The 21,656-nt window shown below is 42.0% G+C and overlaps 1 non-coding gene across 1 annotated transcript; it reads right to left on the bottom strand.

Annotated features, from left to right (window-relative positions):
• Window positions 1–631: 631 nt before the first annotated feature.
• Window positions 632–816, bottom strand: LOC136876589 (U2 spliceosomal RNA). The gene has a single exon (XR_010860623.2). It is a non-coding gene; the product is annotated as a U2 spliceosomal RNA (small nuclear RNA).
• Between the last annotated feature and the right edge of the window lie 20,840 nt (window positions 817–21,656).

The raw sequence follows: 21,656 nt of genomic DNA, 5'->3' as shown, positions 1-21,656 counted from the left end.
TTAAAAACAATAATGGCGGATTTCTCTGGCCTCCTTAAAATCGAAATTTAATTTGTGATTTCTTTTTATGGGCCTATTTGAAAAAAACTCTTCGCTTCAAGACCTCAAAGCCGCATGGAAATGCGTGCTCGGATTGTGCAGCTCTGCAGTAAAATTCATGAAGACCTCTGCCGAGAAGTCGTCAGAAACATGTGTACTTGTCTCGAACTGGTTATCCACCGCAGTTGAGGCCACGTTGAACATGTGATATAGTGAAATATGTCTAAAATTTCATTAGAGTTCTGTGAAAAATAAAGTTCTTATTCTAAAATTAAATGTGCCAACTATTCGTGCGCAACAGTGTATTCCATGTATACCGTTATTATTATTATTATTATTATTATTATTATTATTATTATTATTATTATTATTATTATTATTATTGTGTTGTGTTGTATGTTGGGTATTCAGCTCGTAGGCTGGTTTGATCCTCTGCAGCTCCGCCAACAGCTGTCATAAATAGCCTAGGCGTCACTGAAGTAGCGTACTAGGGAAATGAGGAGTGAGGTAGTTTCCCGTATACAACATTTTTATAAACAAGTAATAAAATGAACAAGTACCAGAATATTGAACTTATTTTTGCTTTTTTGTTTTAGGGTGGGCCGATCCCGATTGTACTGCAATACCGGGCTAACCCGTGACAGAGGTGGAGCAAGCCCCTAGCACTCCGCCGATTTCCAAAAATAAATTTAATATTCTGGTCGTGCGATGCACGACGTATCAGATATTAAGCTGATAAGAACATATATTTTTTATTTTCAATGTTTAAGATAAAATTACAATAAATGGCACAACAACACTACTCTTCATGATATAAAACCTGGCATTAAAATGTCCAGAATTGTCCTTTTATATCAAGAACACTACACTACACTATGCACTCACTACAAAGCTGTAGTCTGTCAAAATCGGGTAAGCAGTCTCTTTCTGCTACACAGTCACAACCACGGCCTCAAGTGACCTTTCTACCCCGGTATTCACCTTGGGAGGCTGGGGGAAACCGTGGGAAAACCCCAGTCAGGGTACTTAGTCACCTTTGTCGGACACCGGTGATATGCTCCACATAGATGTCACGCGTGAAGCTAATTGTGTCCGACACACACAGTTTCTTGAAGAGATTGAGATACTTCTTGCTACAGATGGCATGTAGCACCTTATCATTAGCTGGGTCCCAAGATCCCAGTGACCCAACTAAAATGGCGTCCACCTTAACAGATGTAAAACGTGAACGAAGAGCCGTCGCCAAGGTCGCGTACTTCTCCTTTTTGGCCTGTCGGGCATCTTCGAAGGCGGATTTTCTGTTCTCAAATGGAATTGAGATATCAAGAATCAAAGCTTTTCCATCTTTTACTAAGACCAGGTCTGGTCGTAAGTTGTCGTGAACGACCTGGTTCTCACTGAAGATGTTATACCTCGTAGCAGCTGCCCTTCTGACCCTCGCGACTACAGCATTATGCCTCTGCTGGTAAAGTGCAGAGTACCTCATGCAATGGTTGGCTACATGAGGGAGGGTCTTATTCTCGTAGCCGCATCTCCTACACCTCTTGTTGCCATCAGATGTTGTACGACGACTCCCATTGAGCGGTAGTAAATTTAGCCTAGCTCGGTGAATGAATCTCCAGTCTGCAAATCTGGCATACAGACCGGTTCTCAAGAAGTGCGAGCTTGAAGAATCCGCGGCTACACATTCAATAACTTTTCCTTGGTTGGGTAGACTGATCAGTCTATTAAGGTGCTTTGACTGAAGGTTCATTCTGAGTGTCATGAGCACCTTATGACGATCGTTGCTGTACAAGGTTTTGCCATTGACTGTTAAAGATGGTACGAAGTCATCCATTTTCCAAGTCGTCTGGTTTTGATTCGATGCCTTCCGAGCTTGAGTCCAGACAGATTGTAATGGATTAGAGTTCCGTCCGAACTCACCCTCGTTATTACCGTTAAGATAAGCAGAAATATCATCATGATTAACAGGTCTCCGGATTCTCTTCTGAACCAAGGTCTTCAGGTCATCCCAGGGCAAGCTCAGCAGTGCAAATATCCGTAGATTTCATTCTAAGAGTTATTCTTTCTATTTTTTTAAAAAAGGCCCTTACGTTTTGGATCCCATGTACTTTCCGGGCTCCTATAGAATTCTATCAGTTTAACCTTTAACACTTTTGATCACTGCATTGCTGAATACAGATAAAAATACCACTCGCAGATACAGGTGAAAAATCTGATTAAGTATATGACTGTCCTGTCTTACACTCAGAAGCATACTGACAGCGCGAATCCGGTCCACACCATTTGCAGCATGCGCGTGCAACTTCCTTTGATAGTTCGCTGAAATATAAACCGCCACTCAGCGGATCGGGATTTTGTTGCAGGATCGCCCAAATGTACGCCGTACTGCTCGGCTCGGCATTTTGTACGTTGGGTGTTCGCGGGTTTAGCTTTTTGGAGACTTGAGAAATAAAATACTGAAAATGAAGACTTACAACCTGTTTTCCAGTCATTGACTGGATCAGGGAAGGAATGAATGAATCATGTATGTCTTCCCACGAGAGTTTAATGCTGATGTAAATATGGTTTGTCCACGCCCCCGCAAATGAACGAGTTGTGATTCGCTGAGCGTGTAGCGCCGACCTCCACCCCGTCAACGTCTCGTGTTCGGATGTACAGGGCTGCGCGTCGCATACGACAACAATGCGAAGATCTGAACTTCTGAATAAACGACTAAACCTGGATTCTCTTCACGTAGTTTATTGAACACATTCAGAATGCATTGCCTATGGTCACTTCTGAGCGGTTGTCCTCTTTTGTGCTTCACTACACGCGATGGTCCTACCTCTTGCTCCATTTCTCTCACTATGAATACTCACACTGACTGCTGCTGCAAGATGCAACAACTTATCTCTAAGCTGTACAGCTTGGGACTTTCCCTCACTACGAGAAGACTTCCTGTATTACACCACGCCTTGTGCCTTCATTTCTCGTTATTTAATCACTATTTTATATTATATATATATATATGACAACCGTATTTTAATTTCATTACGTACTCTTCCAAACTCTCTAAATGTAATAAACTAAAATAAAATAAACTAAAATAAAATAAACTAAAATAAAATAAAATAAAATAAAATAAAATAAAATAAAATAAAATAAAATAAAATTAATGCGGCGTGCTACTTTTCTTCGAGCTCGCATACAGTCGAGCGAGTGCGACGGTTGCTTCTCCAATCAACTACGTCTAACTCCACGTGGAAAGGCAAGGTGCTCCGCCTATTTGTTTACATCAGGATTTAACTCTCGTGAAAAGCGGTATAGGCTATTGGTACGATGGGGTCGCCACTCTCAAAGTGATTTAGTAATGACTGATAGATGCTATGAAATGAGAATGGGAAGTGTTGCTGGAATGAAAGATGACAGGGAAAACCGGAGTACCCGGAGAAAAACCTGTCCCGCACCGCTTTGTCCAGCACAAATCTCACATGGAGGGACCGGGATTTGAACCACGGTATCCAGCGGTGAGAGGCCGACGCGCTGCCGTCTGAACCTCGGAGGCTCTTGAGAAATAAAATACTAAATCTCCTAATTATGATTTCCTACGTACGTTTTTGTCACGTTACTGCAAACGTTTTTCGAGGACGGAAAGTGCATGCAAGACAGGCACAAATATCTACATCACCGCACTTCTGCATATTTGTCTTCATTAATATTTTTTAAATCTTAATTTATTTATAAATATGCAGTAAGTGTTCAGATTGAACACAATTTTCTACTTTTCCCCATTTGTTTCACTCTTCGGTCGACAATACTGCGGAAATAAACGCTGAAGCGGCATACTATTCTGCCTGATGAGCGCACTGCTTTTACACATCCAAACTGGTTCTGACTATTGCCGCCTGGAAAGTTGAAGGCTATTTCGCACATGCTCCATTCTGAACATTGGTGAACGACGGGTTGATAAGCACCAGGCGCTACTAATGCAGTACCTTGCGAAACATCGGTACCGTAATCTATTTCGCACAGGCTCCACGCTGGACAACGGTGGATGACGGGTTGCATAAGCACCATGTACCGTAATACTGTAAGCACCGCACGAACGTATCCTGTCAACTACGTACTGTAAAAGTCGTGAGTTGATTTGGCTAAACTAACTTCAGCATCAAACTAAGGAAGTAAAAGGGCCTTGAGAAATAGTTTAGGTATTCAGGAAAAAGCCTGCGACTACTTGCGTCTTTATAATATTTTTAGTAACTTCACAATCAATCAATCAATCAATCAATCAATCAATCAATCAATCAATCAATCAATCAATCAATCAATCAATCAATCAATCAATCAATCAATCAATCAATCAATCAATCAATCAATCAATCAATCAATCAATCAATCAATCAATCAATCAATCAATCAATCAATCAATCAATCAATCAATCAGAGAAGACTGTTGTTAGTTTCATAGCACTGGATAATGTTAAAACAGTCCATGGAACTGGATTTCTGAAATTACGTCTGGGGATAAAACAGATTTCCGCACGTGGGTTTAATGGATATTTCAGAACGCGGGGCGCATTCTCGACTGATACCATTCTGTTATTCTGGGCTGTGAAAGTCATTCTAAACAAGGACAATAACAAATTAATTTATTCATCGAATGCTCTTCTCTCCCGGTCACGTATGACCTCCAACAGGGGAGAGAGTATTCATCTATTGCACTCAGCAGCTTCTGGCTCAGTGAAAAAAGCAGCGGGAAACTACCTCACTCCTCGTTTCCCTAGTACGCCTCTTCAGTGATGCGTAGACCATCTATGACAGCTGATGGCGGAGCTGTTGAGGATCCAACCAACCTTCGGGCTGAGGACTGAACGTACATAATTATTAATACATGCAGTTGATGTTTTATAATAAAAATATTACAGATAACCCAATTATAAAAATGTTAAAAATATTTAAGTATAATTTGCTAAAATACTGCCACAAGGACATACAGTGGTGGCAGAAACAATGACGACATAAAATTGTTTCCTTTAAACGTTAGAAAGAAATTTGCAAACATTTTCCAGCAAGTCAACTTATAGATTGATACAACGACCACTATGTTTTTTTTCAAAACAAGTCCTCTTTGTTATTCATGTTTTAGAACTAAAATGTCATAGGGTTTTATGAAGCGTGCCTGGCAGAAAAAAAAAAAAAAGAGCACTGTCACAAACATGATTGACCACATTTGTTTCAAGTTAATATTTGGTAGACCGAGCTCGATAGCTGCAGTCGCTTAAGTGCGGCCAGTATCCAGTATTCGGGAGATAGTAGGTTCGAACCCCACTGTCGGCAGCCCTGAAAATGGTTTTCCGTGGTTACCCATTTTCACACCAGGCAAATGCTGGGGCTGTACCTTAATTAAGGCCACGGCCGCTTCCTTCCCACTCCTAGCCCTTTCCTGTCCCATCGTCGCCATGAGACCTATCTGTGTCGGTGCGACGCAAAACAACTAGCAATAATAAATAATATTTGGTAGCATTTCTCTTATTTTTAAAACAGCTTCGGTTCATGGAGTCCACCAAATGGTCGCATATTACCTCTGGAATATTGTTCTAAGTTTTATGGAAATCTTGCCACAACTGATTTTTATTGGTATTTTTTCCATTGGTATAGCTTTTTTCACCCCCCACCCTCCATAGATTTCCATGAGGTTTAAGTCTGGCGACTGTGCCGGCCAAGGCATAACAGACATCTGTTTGTCTTAAATAATTTCTTTACCAATTTCGAGCTTCCTATTTTTATCCTGCTGAAAAACCCAATTGGCTGGCATGTTTTCCCTCGCGTTTGGTAGCATGGCATCACTATAAATCTCTTTTGTCATCATGTCTTTGATCCAAATTGACGCGTACACCACAACGGGAGAAAGCATCCCCAAACTATGATATTTCCTTCTCCAAACTTAACTGTCTTCTTTGTATATTTGGATCCAGCGAGTTGGCCGTGTGGTTAGGGGCGTGCAGTTGTGAGCTTGTATTCTGGAGGTAATGGTTTCGAACCCCACTGTCGGCAGCCCTCAATATGATACTCCGTGATATTCCATTTTCATTCCCCTGTGGATGGGAGTGGTAGAAAAACACCCACGGCATCCCCTGCCTGTTGTAACAGGCGACTAAAAGGGGCCCCAGGGGCTTTCAACTTGGGAGCGTGAGTTGGTAACCACGGGGCCCTTTAGCTGAGTCCTACCATTGCTTCCACTTACTTGTGCCAGGCTCCTCATTTTCATCTGTCCTATCCGACCTTCCTTGGTCAATCCTTGTTCTTTTCCGACTCCGACGCTATGAGATTGTGAGGGAGTCTTTTATTTTCACGTCCGTCGTGGCCCTTGTCTTTCTTAATTTTTCGAAGTGTTGGATCCTCTTAAAACAATACTCGACACCACCACCACTTTCCTATTTTCACACGATACAAATACAGAGGCTGGCCTTAATTGAGGCCACGACCACTTTCTTCCTACTCCTAGCCCTTTCCTTTCCCATCGTCGCCTTAAAACCTATCTGTGTTGGTGCGACGTAAACATTGCAAAAAAAGAAATAAAAATGTGTAATTGCGCTCGTCGAATATTTTTGTACCTTTTCACGTACATTCACCCGCCAGATCCAAATGCACTGAACTTGGATTCACCACTCCAAATGAGGTGAAAGTGCAAGAATTGACTACGTTCTTATTACAGTATTTCTGCCACCACTGTACAAACAGAGAGGCGGAACGTAATCGTCGTTGACGGGCTGATTATTATTTATGGCGTCACTGACACGTCTCAGCTTGGTTTAGAGGTAACGACCGACTGTGTCATAAATTGTAGGGTTTGGAATTATTTCAGCGCCTCTTGATATGCAACATTCTTAATTGTATTTCTAGGAGTGCAAACAGACTGTCTTTTGATAATGCTCACCTTCGGGAAGGCAATATATAACTGGTGAACTACGGGTGACGGGGAAACTCGCGCCGGAACGAACTTTATTCCATTTTTTGTCGAATTTTATAGGTTAACGTTCTTCAGAATAATGGGGAAAATTAAACTGTACGATACTGTAGTTACTACTTACGGTACTCAACTTCTACCAGTTGAAAATATACAATTAGCAACTTTTTTCAGTGCATGTAAAACGCTTACTTACAGTATATACAAACCATATGGCTACTGTGCCTCATGTGGCGAGTTTTGAATGGTGAAATTTGAACTGCCTCCTGAGGGCGGGGCTGATATAACACATCCACAGTATCCCGTGCCTGTAGCGAGGGGTGGTAAAAAGGGGTCCAGGGAGCGTGGGTTGGCAACCACGGGGCCCTTGGCTGAGTCCTGGTAATGCTTCCACTTCCTCCCTTGATCATCTCTTGTTCTCTTCCAACCTGAACGTATTATGTTGGGTAAGTCCTAGAGGCGGGGGGAGGGGGTCCTTCATTTTCACACCCTTCGTGGCCATTGTCTCGCTTTGACCGATTTTTCGAAGTGATGGACCCCTTTTCTCTAGTTAGTGTTAATAGAGGATGGTTGGCCAGTTGTATTTCCTTCTAACAATAATCACTACCATCATCATCACCACCACCACCTCCCAGGGGTTCAGAAAGTGGGAGGTCGGGTTGGTAACTACGGGGTTCCCAGCTGAGTCTTGACATTGCTTACAATAACTTGTACTCAGCTCATCACTTTCCTGTCGGATCTCTTTTGTTCCCTTCCGACCCCGACGGTATTAGTTTGCGAGGCTTAGACAGTCTTTCACGCCCACCATGGTCCTTCGCTCCCTTTTCTGCTGTGGTTGGAGGTGGTAGAATAACAACGGTATCCCCTGCCTGTCGTAAGTGGCGACTAAAAGGGGCTACAGGGGCTCTTAACTCGGGAGCGTGGGTTGGCGACAACGGGGCCCTTAGCTGAGTCGTGGGATGGATTCCACTTACTTGTGCCAGGCTCCTCACTTTCATACATCCTGTTCGATCTCTCTTGGTCAACTCTTGTTCTTTTCCGACCATTACCTTATTAGAGCATTCGAAGCGTAGGGAATCTTCCATTTTCAAGCCTTTCATGGCTCTTGTCTTTCTTTGGCCAATAACTTCATTTTCCGAAGTGTCGGACCCCTTCCATTTCTTCTCTCTGATTAATGTTAATAGAGGATATTTGCCTATTTGTACTTCCTCTTAGAACAGTAATCACCACCACCACTCCACGTCGTGTCTTCCACCATGTCCCATATATTTCCAGATGACGATCAGTCAGTAGAACTCGTTATCCGATATATGGAGGATAATGAATTATTTTATTGTCCGGCAAATGGCTGAATGATCAGTGCAGCTGTCTTCGATTCAGAGGGCCAGAATTCGATTCCTACCTGGGATGGGGACTTTCAACGGGTCTGGTTATTTTCTCTGACTCAGGGACTGGTTATTTATGTGTGTCTCAATACACTCTTCTTGTTATATACGCAGCTCACCTCACTACCAACCACTACAGAAACACAATCTTAAATCTCTCCTACATAGGATTGGCGTCAGGAAGGACATCCGGCCACAAAACAGGGCCGAGTCCAGATGCCTGACTCTGTTCGAAGGAGAAGAAGAATAGAACCGGGCGTGTTGACCGTGCGGTTAGGAGCGCTCAGCTGTGAGCTTGCATCCGGGAGATAGTGTCTTCGAACCCGATGTCGGCAGCTCTGAGGATGGTTTTCCGTGGTTTCCGATTTTCACACCAGGCAAACACTGGGGTTCCTTCCCACTCCCAGGCCTATCCTATCCCATCGTCGCCGTAATACCTAACTGTGTCGGTGCGACGAAAAGCAAAATTGTAAAAAGGAAAAGAAAGAAGAAGAGGGAATTTAATTATTTTAAATTAGATAGGAATTTTTCTTAGTTTTTAACAATTTTATGTACCCGTACTTTAACAGGTCTACTTCAGATTTTTAATTAACTCTTAAATGTAGTTTTGTCCGACTCGTTGGCTGAATGGTCAGCGTACTGGCTTTCGGTTCAGAGGGTCTTGGGTTCGATTCCCGGTCTGGTCGAGGATTTTAACCTTCATTGGTTAATTCCAGTGGCCCGGGGGATGGGTGTTTGTGCTGTCCCCAACATCCCTGCAACTCACACACCACACATAACACTATCCTCCACCACAATAACACGCAGTTACCTACATATGGCAGATCCTGCCCACCCTCATTGGAGGGTCTGCCTTACAAGGGCTGCACTCGGCTAGAAATAGCCACACGAAATTATTGATACTTTATAAATTTGTAGTAGTACTGTGGATTCCTCTGATCACCTGTAACATCAGGCAAATTAATAAAAAAATATCTCAACAGTAAATCAATTGGATTGGACAAGATTGTGAGCGACTGCAGAAAGACCTCGACAATATTGAGAGATGGACGGCAGACAAAGGTATGACAGTGAACGGGATGAACAGTCAGGTTGAGTGTTTCACGAAGGGGAAAAGTTCTTTCAGGTTTAATTACTGTGTTGATGGGGTGAAAGATCCTCATGTGGATAATTGAAAGTACCTATGTGGTAATAAATGAAATGGCGTATGGCTTTTAGTACCGCGAGTGTCCAAGGACATATTCTGCTCGCCAGGTGCACAATTAGAGTATGGTTCCAGCGTATGACACCTTCACCAGGATTACTTTATTAGAGAACTGGAAAAAATCCAAAGAAAAGCAGTTCTATTTGTTCTGGGTGATTTCCGACAAAACAATACCGTTACAAAAATGTTGCAAAGTTCGGGCTGGGAAGACTTGGGAGAAAGGAGGTCAGCTGCTCGACTAAGTGTTATGTTCCGAGCTGTTAGTGGAGAGATGGCGTGGAATGACATTAGTAGACGAATATGTTTGAGTGTGGTTTTAAAAGTAGGAAATATCACAATGTGAAGGTAAAGTTGGAAAACAAGAGGACAAATTAGGCCAAGTATTCGTTTATAGGATGGGGAGTTAGGAATTGGAATAATTCACCAAGGGAGGCATTCGACACATTTCCAAATTCTCTGAAACTGTTTAAGAAACTACCCTCTGGATGTGGGACGCAGACGAATAATACACCCGCAGTATCCCCTGTCTGTTTTAAGAGGCGACTAAAAGGGACCCCAGGAGCTCTCAACTTGGGAGCGTGGGTTGGTGACCACGAGGCCTTAGCTGAGTCCTGGCATTACTTCGACCTACTTGTGCCAGGCTCCTCGCTTTCATCTATCCTGTCCAGCCTCCCTTGGTCAACTCTTGTTCTTTTCAGACTCCGACGGTGTTAGAGCATTCGAGGCCTAGAGAGTCTTTCATTTTCACGCCGGCACTTCATTTTTTCTTCTTACTCCCTGTGATTGGGGGACGCAAGTGAAAAATACGACCAGTATATCCCCTGCCTCTCGTAAAAGGGGCGACCACCGAGTGCGGCCAGTATCCAGTATTCGGGAGATAGTAGGTTCGAACCCCACTGTCGGCAGCCCTGAAGATGGTTTTCTGTGGTTTCCCATTTTCACACCAGGCAAATGCTAGGGCTGTACCTTAATTAAGGCCACGGCCGCTTCCTTCCCACTCCTAGCCCTTTCCTGTCCCATCGTCGCCATAAGACCTATCTGTGTCGGTGCGACGTAAAGCAACTAGCAAAAAAAAAAGGGGGGGGGGGGCGCGACCAAGGGATGATGCTTTTAGAATCTTGAGACAATTTGTGATTAGTACCATTACGGGATGACCACCATAGGTCGACTTCACTTGCGATTAGTACTATTACATGTGCCTGGTTTTGTTCCCTCATAGAGCAATAATCACTACTACCTGAGGAACACGTACCGCTACTGCCTCCAGCTGGGTCGGTGATTAGTACCATCGGGGAAGGATTACAATGGGAGTAGTACCATTATATGAAGAACACCGTGGGTTTGTGTTGCTTGTGGGTGGTGCCATAATGTGTGATACACCGTGGGTCTATATTGCCTACGATTAGTAGCTCTATGTGAGCAACACCATGAGTATACCTAGCCTGTGATGGGTACCACTATGCGAGCAACATCATGAGTATACGTGGCCTGCGAATAGTGCCACTATATGAGAAACACGATGGATTTAGCTGGCGCCCGTGGTTAGTACCTACTGTATATGTGAGGAACACCATGGGTCTACGTTGATTGTGAGTAGCACCCTTATGTGAGGAACCTCATGGGTCTACATTGCTTGTGAGTAGTACCCTTATGTGAGAAACCTCATGGGTCTACGTTGCTTGTGAGTAGCACCCTTATGTGAGAAACCTCATGGGTCTACGTTGCTTGTGAGTAGTACCCTTATGTGAGAAACCTCATGGGTCTACATTGCTTGTGAGTAGTACCCTTATGTGAGGAACCTCATGGGTCTACATTGCTTGTGAGTAGTACCCTTATGTGAAAAACCTCATGGGTCTACGTTGATTGTGAGTAGCACCCTTATGTGAGGAATCACATGGGTCTACATTGCTTGTGAGTAGCATCCTTATGTGAGAAACCTCATGAGTTTACGTTGATTGTGAGTAGCACCCTTATGTTAGAAACCTCTTGGGTCTACGTTGATTGTGAGTAGTACCCTTATGTGAGAAACCTCATGGGTCTACGTTGATTGTGAGTAGTACCCTTATGTGAGAAACCTCATGGGTCTACGTTGCTTGTGAGCAGCACCCTTATGTGAGAAACCTCATGGGTCTACGTTGATTGTGAGTAGCACCCTTATGTGGGAAATAACCATGGGTCTGTGTTGCCTGTGAATAGTGCCATTATGTGTGACATACAATCAGTGTACATTACCTGTGATTATTACTATTATAGGAAAAACATCATGGTTTTGCTTTACCAATGATTAGTACTATTATGACCTGGATTTTAGACCCCATTGGACAACAAGCATCATTTCAGAAAATAAGGCATTGTGAATTGGATCTACTGATTGTTTTGGATTCATGGTTATATCTTCTTGCCTGCTGTCATTTCTTGATGGATACAGTACTTTTGCATCCATCTCTTGGCACAGGCCAGAGTAAAGTGTAGCTTCCACCGAGGTCGCAGTCAACATCCATGGCTGTGACAATATGGAAGTTGCTGGGGTATGGGTAGTGCTGAGTAATGACATTCAGAGCATGACTAGTGCATCTGAGTGTTATGAAAGGTGCTGCTCATAGGGTCAGTCGTGCTGCAATAGTACTTTCTGGCCCAGTGAGGAAAGCAATGGCAAACTACCTTTCTCCTCATCTTGCCTAGTATACCTCATTTTGGTGCTGCCATTGGTTTTTGGGGTTTCCTTATAACCGCATAACCTTTGGTGGTGCTATTTGAGGATCCAACCAGCCTCTGGGCTGATGACGTGACCTAAGAGACAGACAGACAGGTTATATTTTCATCATCATTCGTTTTATATTTTAGTCAGTGGATACATTTTGAAGTTTTAATTATTGTTTCATTTCGTTGCACCTTGAATCATTAGGGGCTGATGGCCTAGCTCTTAGGCCTCTTTAAACCACAGTTATCATCATCATCATCTTTAAGAAAAAACGAGGTAAACAGATGATAGGGAATCTGCCACCTGCGGACTGCCCTAAATGCAGATGGTGATTGGTTGATTGATTGATTGATTGATTGCTTGATTGATTGATTGATTGATTGATTGATTGAGCAATTGGATAATACAAGATAAATTTGAAGTTGCGAAGAATGTCCCTGAGACGGCATGAAAATGAGCATATCCATGAGTAAACTACAGTATTATAATGATCTTGTTCCACAGTGAACTTGATTACAGAATGCAGTTTGAGTGCCCAAGATGTGATGCTCTGAATAAAGCAATTGATATCCCGATTGAAGGTCTTCAAGCTCAAGGTGACTGCCATCAAATATAGTGATGCAACAGTAATCTTCCACAGACAATCGGCCATAAATGTTTCTCCATTATCTGAGAAATGTGAAGCATACAAAAGTGCTTTCAGTCTTACGTTCTGGGAGTGAGCATCACAGTTTCCATGGAGCAGGTCTTTTATCACAGACAAAGCCGTAATTGTGAACAGAATATCTGTGGGACTTTGGTGATATTTGGCGATCATGTCGAATATTATTGGTTATTACGTCACATTATATTACTGCTTAACGAGCACGTCACCAACTTCTAAGATGTTTATCAGCTTCCTTAAACTGTGTTTGTCTGGCTCCATGGCTAAATGGTTAGCGTGCTGGCCTTTGGTCATAGGGGTGCCGGGTTCGATTCCCGGCAGTGTTGGGAATTTTAACAATAATTGGTTAATTTGGCTGGCACGTTGGCTGGGTGTATGTGTCGTCTTCATTATAATTTCATCCTCATCACGACGCTTACGGGAGTCAAATCAAAAGACTTGCATGTGGTGAGCTGAACTTGTCCTCGGACACTTCCGGCACTAAAAGCCATACGCCATTTCATTTCGACTGTGTTGATCCTTCATGCACCGCTTAAACCGCCCATGTCCTAGTAGTTAAGGATAATTAATTGTATCCACGGTGATGCAATGCTAGGGCGTTAAGAAGAGTATTTTGAATTTTTGAAGGTTGTGAGATTCCGACTGTTGTGACAGAAATGTTTGGTCTATTTGTTGGTCAAGAGAAAACTTTGTATCCTTGTTCACTATCTCCAAAAATCATTGTAGAACTGTGTGTCCTGCTGAAGGAAGCCGCTGTTATCACTCTTGCCAAGAAAGGTTTTACGTAGCATTCAAATGTGGAGATGTGCGCGGTATTTCTCAATATTATTTCTGCGGAAATTGTAGAATCTAGTGTTTCCGTCTATAATGGTGCCCAAATTATCAGACCTCCTCACATAGCTTGTTTTTTTTCTTAAGGTCTGTCCTGATAGAATTTCTCCCTTACAGTTCACTTCTATTCATGTTGGATTAAACGGGAGTCGTCGACCCACTGGTCAAAGCCGAATTTCCATATCCACGTGCCCATCCAAAACCCATTCGATGAGGGACTGAGTTTTACGTAGATACTCAAATTAACCTGCGGTACCTAGCTTCAGACATAACGAAGAACGATGCATTTTGTGTGGTGATCCATTTATTTCGGTGCCTTGTTAAACGTTTCCGCACAAGGAACCCTTCCGGTAACCTTCTTGGATTCAAGCACTATCCATTCATTGCCTTGTTGGTGCTTTTTTATTTTTCCATCTTTTCATTATTATGGATAGGTTTTCATCAAAACTGAATATGAACATTTACCCTTCTATTCAGATCGAAAAAGTGAAGTACTTACGTCTGGTTGAAAGTATATACAGATGTATGGTGTTGGTACAAGGTGAGGAATGTCACGAAGTTTGGCCAATACATGATATCGAACTATAAAGCATGTGTAAGTAGTGTGGTGTTATAGTTTCTGACATTGGTACGATGATTCCTGGCATAGGAGTACGTAAGACCTTCTGGATTAAGCAGTAACATAATGTTGCATAATTCTCAGTGAAAAACAAGGGAACGGAATGGAGTGGAAAGATGGTCACATACTTAGGCCCTCTGCAAGGGACTGGAGGCATTCAGAATATTGGTGTATAGACGGATTCTTCGCATTGCTGAACCGACATAATCCGGAATGGATAAGAAAATAGGGCAATGGGTTAGTTACTATGACCGGCATAGTGAATGGATTATTGTTGCCAGGCGATCACCACAATAGTGCAGGTCCATATGCCTGGTAATTCAGTCGATGGTGAAGATGTTGAAAGCATACGAAATAATGGAAGACTGAATATAATATGTAAAAGGCGGTGGTGTGCGGTGAGCACGTTCGTTATCCCAGCTGCAATTTTTTAAAAAGCAATCGCAGTCCCACCACCCTCTCTTAAAGTCAACATTATTATTTTAAAAACTCCTTCGAAATCTAAGTGAAAATACAACAGCAAATAAATAAATAAATAAATAAATAAATAAATAAATAAATAAATAAATAAATAAATAAATAAATAAATAAATAAATAAATAAATAAATAAATAAATAAATAAATAAATAAATAAATAAATAAATAAATAAATAAATAAATAAATAAATAAATAAATAAATAAATAAATACATAAATAAATAGCGCAATGTAGGTATTCCAGGTCTTATGAAATTATAACTCACTTGAATAATAATCTCAACCACATAGCCACATACACTTATTTCGAAATTTGTATTCACGACAGTGACGGGGACGGCAGCATCATAACTTAAACTATAGCAGATTTCAAACAATGTACCGATTGTTTCATCCGCTGATGCTTCGTAATAGTACCGTCATTGTTTACACAGAAATATACTGGGACTAACTTTTTGTTTCTTATCGTAAAACCTAACCTAAACAATGAGCCAAAATGTAGCAGGTCGCCGAAGTTTTTACATTCCACTCGCTTACTGAGCGGAGGTACAGCAACGACAAACGAGGGAAAATATTCCTCACGACGAATATCACTTTTATAATCACGAAGAATGCCACAGAACTCGTGAAAACTTCACCTATAGTCCAAGAGAAACGCTACAAAAATTCACAATATACCACTCGGTCAAGGAAACCAAATTGAAGAAAACGTACTCTACGCGAGCCATCAATAAATCGCTCTCAAAATCTTCATACATGAAATCTAAAAATAAAATAAATAGGCCCTACTTTTATTTTAATCGATTTGATAAAGTGGCTATTATTATTAGCAAGTGGCTATACTGGTTTTTCTTCTAGCTTCTGGTGTGTGGCGCTGTACAATTCGAGTGCTAACTGTTACAACTAACATGTACCCAAGCTAGCTGCTCCGCCACTGTAAGACGCTGTAAATTTCGAACGAGGCCAACCGCCATCACCCTGCCACCCCAAGGGAAGCAGGCTTGAAGCGTATGCGTCAACCAAGCGACTTGAATTTCGCTGGGGTAGATCTCTTTCGCGTGGGCAAAGGAACCCAGCTCGCTGGAGGGACCTGGATTGCGGTAAAGCGAACGGGTGGTTATCGAGACAACTGCACTTGCTTCGACTTAGCTGTTTGGAGTTTGTTTTAACTTGATAAAGAAACGTTCTAAGGAGTAACAAGAAAATGTAAATACAAAATTATTTGCCCCAGTAGCGCTGGAGTAGCTGGGGTTCATTGTACGCCACTGCCTAAAAGGACACGATAATCTAATTGTGATGAGAGACTGGAATGCAGTGGTAGGCCAGGAAGAAGTTGTAATGTAATAGGACAATATGGACTGGGACAAAGGAACGAAATAAGAAGTCGACTGGTAGAATTCTGCACTGATCATAATTTAGTCTTTGTTAACACTTGATTCAGAACACACAAACGACGGCTGTATACGCGGGCAAGATCTGGAGACACTGGAAGATATCACATAATCACATAGACGTCATTATAGTTAGGTTAAGATACAGAAACCAGGTTTTGGTTTGCAAGATCTCCCAGGACCAGGCGTGGACTCTGACCACCAACTTGGTAGTCATGGAATGTCTTGACATGTCATGAAATACCGTCTGATATTGAAGAAATCGAAGAAAGGAAGTAATGCAATGAAATGGAATGCATACAAATTGAAGGAAAAGAGAGTGAAGGAAGGATTCAATAAATATATTGCACACGGACTAAGTATAAAGGGTTAAAGAAACACAATACATGAAGATTGGGCAGTCCTGAAGAATGAAATCAGTTAAGTTGCTGAAGAAAAGATAATTAAAAAAACAAGATTAGTTAAGAATCATTGGATAATTCAGGAGATACTGCACCTGTGTGGTGAACGAATGAAGTACAAAAATGCAAAACACGAGGAGGGCAGAAAAGAATACAAGCGACTAAAGGATGAAGTAAATGGAAAGTTTTTAGGAAGAATTTCTGGAAGAGAAATTCAAGGGTGTTGAAGGTTGTACGGTTGTAGAAAAGGTTGGTGTTGCACATAGGAATAAACAAGAAAACTTATTAAGAAATGAAAACTAAGTTCATGAATATTAATATCTCAGATGGAAAACCGCTTCTAGGTAAAGGAGACAAGGTAGAAGGATGGCTGTAACAATCGTGTAACGGGAAAGAAGTAGATATGTTTCTGGAACAGGAAGAGGTTGCTGATGCTTGTGGAATAGGAGGTCCAGTTTTGAGGTCAGAATTCGATAGATCATCGAGAGATCGAAACAGGAACAAGGCACCTGGCATTTGTGATATACCCTTAGAATTACTGACAGCCGTAGGAGAAATCAGCATGGCGAGGTTATTCCATTTAGTGTGTAAAATACATGATACAGGAGAAGTGACATCCGATTTTAAAAATAGTGTACTCGTAGTTATATCTTTTCCCAAGAAAGCAAGTGCTGACAAGTGTGGAAACTACCGCACCATTACTAAAAAACTCACGCTTGCTATATTTGAACACGTAGTATGTACAGAGGAATGGAGAGACAAGTTGGAGGGAGTTTGGCTTCAGAAGAAATGTAGAAACACACGAAGTAATATTGACTTTACGTCTGATCTTAGAAGATCGAATTAGGACGGATAAGCCCAAGCACATGGCATTTATAGATCTAGAGAAGGCATCCGATAACGTGGATTGGAATTTGAGATTCGGAAGGTCATTGGGATCAAGTACCGAGAAAGAATGATTATCTAAACATCTGTACAAAAATCTGCCAGCGGATTGAGGGCTATGAATAGGAAGAAGCAGCATTTCCGAAAGGAGTGAGGAAGGGCTGCAGATCGCCCCTTCTATTATTCATTGTTTACATAGAACAGCTCAGCGATTTGCCGATTATATTTTTATTTTATCTGAGTCTTCAAACGATTTGGACGAACTACTGAATGGTATGGACTCACTCTTAGAGAAGGAGTGTAAAATAAATAAATCTGAAACAAAAATAATGGAATGCAATCACATGTCAGGTGATGCAGGAAATTTTAAATTAAGAAATGAAATCTTAAAGGAGGTATGTGAATGTTGTTGCTTGGGTCGTCGAATAACGAACGATGGCAGAAGCAAGGAGGACATAAAATGCAGTACAGCACAAGCAAGGAAGTCCATTCTTTATGAAAAAAAATTTGCTCACTTCGAACATTGATATTAGAATTGGAAAGATAACGGATTCAAACCTGGCGGAGGTAGTCGGATTTGTGAGGAAAGGAAAAAAGTCAATTCAACACTCCATGTACGATGTCGACATATAAAAGATATCCGGTGACAGATTTGGTGCTCACCCGAGAAAAATTAATTCAAACTCAGCCATAGACGCACAAGAGAGATGCGGTTTACTCTGCCATCTACAGTAGTAGGCCTGGGGTAAAACGAAACCTGGAAATGACAAACAGGCTGCCAGGTGGCGTCAAATGAAGATGCCTGAAGATTTGAGGCCATATTATTATTATTATTATTATTATTATTATTAGCTGAAGACAACCCGATTCGCTGGGTTATTTGTACATCCGGCGGTTTTCTCTATACAAAGTGGTCGGAAACAACGAACGTGAACAGGATATGTGAGCGTTAGAGAGTTGGTCATAATGATAAAAAATTTGGAAGAAATAATTTGATATCTCATGCCGTTATCATTTTATCAGCTGATGCAATTAGCCAATCAGATTGCTTCACGGGCGGATTCAAATGGGCTTTGTGAGACGGTGTTGTTAAATCTGCACGTGGGTTAGACCGTTCTTTCTTACCACCCTTTATAATACAGAAAACGTGCATAAAAAGACCATGCTTTTTCTGCTTCTTTTATTTTTATTATTTTGAGGGATTCATAAAAATCTTACAGCACATACTAAGTAATTTCATAAAAATACACTATATTTGACGTATTTTTGTCTGGGTATGCACAAACAGATTTTCTGCTTATTCAACACGTGGGAAAGCCATGTGAGAAACAGGAATCTCAAATTGTAACGTTTTGAAGACTTTCGTGTGGACCGTGGCATTGTATGCAAGTGAAACATGGACGATAACTAGCTCAGAAAGAAAGAGAATAAAAGCTGTTGAAATGTGGTGTTAGAGAAGAATGCTGAAGGTGAGATGGATAGATCGAATCACGAATGAAGAGATACTGAATCGAATTGGTGAGAGGAGATCGATTTGGCTAAATTTGACGAGAAGAAGAGATGGAATGATAGGACACAGCTTAAGACAACCAGGACTTGTTCAGTTGGTTTTCGAAGGAAGTGTAGGTGGTAAGAACGGTAGGGGTAGACCAATGAATATGACAAGCAGATTAGAGCAGACGTAGGATGCAATAGTTACGTAGAAATGAAAAGGTTATCAAAGGATAGGGTGACATGGAATGCTGCATCATACCAGTCTATGGACTGATGACTCAAACACACACACAGCATCTACCACACCACCACACCTACCGACACGCAACTACCCTAGTGCACGGTGCGAGACCCGATGCTACTACCACACAAAGTCACCAGCGGTCTACGGTGGGTATTTGTGGCTGCAAGGTGAAATATACGGACTCACACGTCTATTTTTATATATAGTTGGTCACTTTCAACCCCCACACCTCCCACACCACCAAAGCTACCGACACGCAATCACCATACCATACCATACCATACCATACCATACCATACCATACCATACCATACCATACCATACCATACCATACCATACCATACCATACCATACCATACCATACCATACCATACCATACTGTATTGTACGACAGGAGACTCGAAGCTACTACCACACGCAATCAACAGTGGTCTGAGATGGCTGCAAGGAGAAATATACGAACACACACACACGTCTATTTTTATATATAGTCGGCCAATTTCAACTCTCATATGTACCACACCACCATAGCTACGTACACACGACCACTAGAGTGCACGATTGGAGACTCGAGGCTACTACCACACAAAATCACCAGTGGTCTGCTGTGGGTATTTGTGCCTCCAAGGTGAAATATACGGGCACACGTGTATATTTTAATATATAGTCGGCCACTTTCAACCCCCGCATCTACTACACCACTACAGCTACCGACACTCAACCACCATAGTGCACAATGGGATATTCGAGGCTACTACCACACACAATCACTAGTGGTCTGTGGTTAGTCAGTTTTGGCTGCAAGGTCAAACATTCGGACACACAAACCCATTTATATGTATACAGCTTATTATTATTATTATTATTATTATTATTATTATTATTATTACCTACTTGTCACCACACTTGGTCGTGCTCTTTCGAACCGTGGATGTCTGCAAGTAGCAATGAAATAAAAAATTCAATTTCAGAACTGGTATTAATTTAAGATTATTTCCGAAACGTGCATTTTTTAAATGTCACATTTATTCTACAAACTGAAGTAAGTGGTACTTTGCTGATAATGTTAGTGGTATTACGTTGCGTTAAATACTTTTAAATTTTTGGAGACGCCGAAATGCTAGAATTTTGTCCTGTAGTAGTTACTTCAGATGTTGGCAAATCTCCTGACACAAGGAGCACCTTGAATTTTTTTTTTTTTGCTAGGGGTTTTACGTCGCACCGACACAGATAGGTCTTATGGCGACGATGGGATAGGAAAGGCCTAGGAGTTGGAAGGAAGCGGCCGTGGCCTTAATTAAGGTACAGCCCCAGCATTTGCCTGGTGTGAAAATGGGAAACCACGGAAAACCATTTTCAGGGCTGCCGATAGTGGGATTCGAACCTACTATCTCCCGGATGCAAGCTCACAGCCGCGCGCCTCTACGCGCACGGCCAACTCGCCCGGTGCACCTTGAATTACCACCGGACTAAACCGGTATCGGTGCTCAGAAGACCGGAACTCTACCGTCTGAGCAACTGAGCCTGGCTTCCCCTGCCTGTGGTAAGAAGCTACTAAAATGGGTACATCCCAGGGGATATCAGATTGGGAGGGTGGGTTGGCGACCGTCGGTCAACTGATTGAATCTGACATTGCTTTCACTTAGTTGTGCCAGGATTCTCGTTGTTATCCCTCTCTGACCTCCCTTGGTCAACTCTTGTTCTCTTCCGACCGTGACGATATTAGGTTTCCAGGACTGGAGCGTCTTTTATCCTCACTCTCTGCTTGGCTCTTCTCCTTTTTTTGTCGACACCCTTTTTCTTGGAAGGGTCGGACCTCTTCCATTTTTCCGGTCACCCAGCTGTATTTCCTCTTAAATCAATGATCATATCCACCACTACTCAACCTGGCTTTGAATTAGAGAACTGGATAAAGTTTCATGAGATATCTTTTTCTTTTTTGTTCAAAGGAGCCTCCGTGGCTCAGGCAGCAGCGCGCCGGTCTCTCACCTCTGGGTTCCGTGGTTCAAATCCCGGTCACTATATGTGATATTTGTGCTGGACAAAGCGGAAGCGGGACAGGTTTTTCTCCGGGTACTCTGGTTTTCCCTGTCATCTTTCATTCCAGCAACATTCTCCAATATAATTTAATTTCATTTGTCATTCATTAATCATTGCCACAGAGGAGTGCGACAGCTTTCGGCAGCCGGCACAATTCCTATCCTCACCGCTAGATGGGAGCTTCCTTCATTCCATTCCATTATTAACCCGATCGAGTAATTGTTCAAAATGTGTTTATGTAATTGTAGTTGGTACCAGCTCTTCACGAATCAATCTGTTCAACCATACAACCATACAACCATGCGCCTGGAGCAGTACGAATTCTGAATAC

Source organism: Anabrus simplex, chromosome 6 (assembly GCF_040414725.1).
Source record: "Anabrus simplex isolate iqAnaSimp1 chromosome 6, ASM4041472v1, whole genome shotgun sequence".
NCBI lineage: Eukaryota > Metazoa > Arthropoda > Insecta > Orthoptera > Tettigoniidae > Anabrus > Anabrus simplex.
The sequence above is the reverse complement of the archived record's forward strand: the minus strand, read 5'-3'. Positions and strand labels throughout refer to the sequence as shown.